Source organism: Vitis vinifera, chromosome 4, assembly GCF_030704535.1.
Source record: "Vitis vinifera cultivar Pinot Noir 40024 chromosome 4, ASM3070453v1".
Lineage (NCBI taxonomy): Eukaryota > Viridiplantae > Streptophyta > Magnoliopsida > Vitales > Vitaceae > Vitis > Vitis vinifera.
In genome coordinates this window covers 15,609,261-15,612,740 of record NC_081808.1, presented here as the reverse complement: position 1 = coordinate 15,612,740, position 3,480 = coordinate 15,609,261, and positions in this window count along the sequence as shown.

Below are 3,480 nucleotides of genomic sequence, written 5' to 3'. Positions count from 1 at the left end.
ATCCATATATACATATATACACACATACATACACATTCAATCACGGGTTTGATTTTGGCCACCTCCAGAGGACACTTTTTTTTATAAAAAAAAATAATTTTTAAACCTCATCCAATCCACATGAATCAATTTTAAAGCCCATATCACTCATTGAATGTAAATAATTCAGTGAAAATGAAGAAACTCCAAAAGATTAAAAAAAAAGTGAGTTGTAGTTCATGTATGCATGGTTCTTTACAAAAACATAAGTTGAAAAATTCAAGCCATGGATAGAAGAAACATTCATCTTTACAAATTGAAACCAATTTACCACTATAGTCAACCAAAGACATCTAAACATTCATATGGAAAATACAAATTCTTGAAACTCACAAAATATGCTAGTGAATTCAATTATCATTGGATGAAGAAGAGTCTCATGCTTTTGTAAAAGAAGATGCTAGAGCAAGGGTACCTATAAGAAAGAAACCCACTCAATCTTCACAAGCACAAGCTCCCAAAATTCCAAAAATTCCCACAAAAAATAGCACATTCAATAAGAATTTCATCTGGGTATCTCCGAAAATGAGTGAATTGAAAAATTCAAAGACCATAAAAAGTAAAAATAAACACCACATAGACTCACTAGAGGAGCTTGAACTTGAAACCTTCTTTGTATTTTATTGCCAACTTGGATAAAGGCTTGAATGCAACTATTGTTGCTTCCCGACTGAACAAGCTTATTAGAAATTTGTGTAATGTGTCCAAGGTTTCCTACTTATGGTGCCTTTATTCCAAAAGCAGGTATAATGGGTTGCATGATCAATATAAATTTCATTTTATCCCAGTTTTTTAGTTTCATTAATGATAAAAAGATAATAGATAATTGAATAATGAACTTGAAAGATGCCCAAAATGAAATCAAAATTGGTTATTAAAAATAAAAATCTTCATTTCATAGTGTAGCATAAGAAGTGACTTAAAGTCGGTTGCAATAGTCACATATAGAATGTCACACATCTTGGTCTTTTTTTAATTTTAAGGTGCATTTCTTTGCCAAGGATAATTCCTATCTCAAGTTCTTGACCCTTAACTTCTAAAAAGTGGATTGAGATAAAGGGAATAGAATTGTGACAAGGTGGTATACACAATCACAACAATGAATAATCATTCATACATTGAGAAATCACAAAGTGAAGAAAAAAGTTTACTCAAAGAAGAGATCAAGGACTCGTTGAATGGTCCTAGAGCTAACTCATTCAAATCTAATCCAACAATAAAAAAAAATAAAAATAAAAAAAACTGTCTTTTTTCCTCTCCACAAATGCAAACAACAAAAAAAAACCCTAAAAATAAAAATAAATAAAGGCAAAAATATTAGCTTTGAAGTTGGAGAACTACAACACCACCACCACTACCAAATGATAGCTACAACTTCAAAAATACTAGTTTTTAAGTTTATTATAAATATTAAAACTATAATTTTTTTAAAAATTTCTTTCTAAACTTAGATTTAGCATTTCTCGTTACTTATCGATATGGAAATTTAAACTTCATGATTTTCTCCGTTTTCTCTTTTCCAATATCTACAGCTCGTGGCTATGTTCAGAATAATGGTCATAATTTGAACAAATGAGTTTGTTTCCAATTTTCTCTAGAAAACAAGCAACAATTATTTTCTCAATCAACCTTGCAAAATATGTATAGAAGTCACATGAACCTTGTACAACAATATTATATGTTTTTTAAGTCTTAACTAAAACCTTCATCTTTTTTATGACATTCATTCCTTTCAGCAACACCATCTCAAACATGCCCTCACTAACCCCATCTCTGAATATAAAGGAAACAGAATTAACAATAATATGTAAAATGATCAGTAGTCTCACAATCCAAAGGCAAATATAAACCTGAAGAAGATAATCCTCAAAGTTTGAAGCTAGTTGAACTCTTGAAAGCAAGTAAGAGTTCCTTAAAAAGATTTAAGGGAAAAACAAGATCAGGAAACAAGAAAACTATAAATAGAGCACTAGCCAAGTAGGATACTTTTGATTCTTACCTTATCATTCTTGCATGAACTATGCCTCTCTCTGGCTCTAAAGAGTTTATTTTAGTGTGTTTGAAGCACTCATATCCAATGCTTCATTTTTTATGTTAGTGCCTTAGAAAAAATTATTTTGATTCATTTTGTGATATTTTATGTAGGATTAAAGCATTTTTGATGCATTTACAACCTACTTAGCAATTCACAGAGCAAAAAGAACCTAAGTTAGGGAAACATATGCTAAAAGTGCACCACAATCTAAGATTGACCCTAATAATAATAGTTATTCTTAATAAAGGCATCATGCATGATATCTCATGGGATTGAGATAGAGTATCCCTTTGGGTGATCCTAATTAGGCATGTTCATGGACACGATGGTCATGGTAGTTCCTTAAGTGGAACTTAACATAAGCTCTTTAAGAGCTTAGACATGTCAATTGAACACACAAAGGAGGATCTGTAACTCAAGGACAATAGAGGTATAGCTTTCACCTTGTTAAACTGCAAACACTAGTTCATGAAGATACTGAATGCAATGGGTAGCAAGTCACAAACCTGAGCACATAGTGTCTTGTTGTTATTTACATATATAAGATATTAGAGTTCAATTGATTCTCTATAGTGGGATGTTGAATCAACTTCAAAATTGGATTCTAAATGGGCCAGTACTCTTATAGGTCCTAGTGATCCCCATTCTGAGCTCATATACCTTGTTGGTTTGGATTATGAAGGTCGAATTAGCTTTAGGTTCATTTTTGTGTATAAGGGTGTTTTGGTAATTACATAAGATTGCATAAGGTTAAGTGAACAAGGTCTTTAGATTAGGCTAATTGATTAATTAGTAGGTCATATTAGGTTAATTAATAAATTATGATCGAATTTGAGCTAGATTAAGTGACTTAAGCCCATGTAGGCTCAAGTCACTTAAACCTAGTTAGGAACCCTATAAATTCCCCATAGGAGTGAGGGTTTCCATCACTTTTGTCTTCCACCATCTAGAGAGAAATAGAGAAAGATAGCTTTCACCCTTTTTTTTCTCCTCATCGAAAGTGTGCCAAAACAAAGTTAAGTCATTTAGCAGAAGATCGTGAGTTTACAAGACTTCCAATAACTTCAAGGTTGTCTTCAACACTTTGAATTTAAGGTTTTAGAACATCCAAACCTAAAGGTTAATACTTTAACCCTAAAGATCAATTTTTTGAAAATTTGGTATTGTTTTCGTTGCTTAGATCTAAGATGCCAACAATGGAACTTATAATTAAGGTAGATTTTGCAAGGATAATTGAATTAGTTATGATGATAGGTTATAATTATGTTGATATCTTACCTAGAAATGTTGATGACAATGTGGTGCTCTTTGATGAAAATGGTGTTAATAAGAATATTGTGGATATGAAGGGTAATAAGAATAATGAAAATATAGAAAATGATGCATCCTTGCAAGGTGGTGGTGAA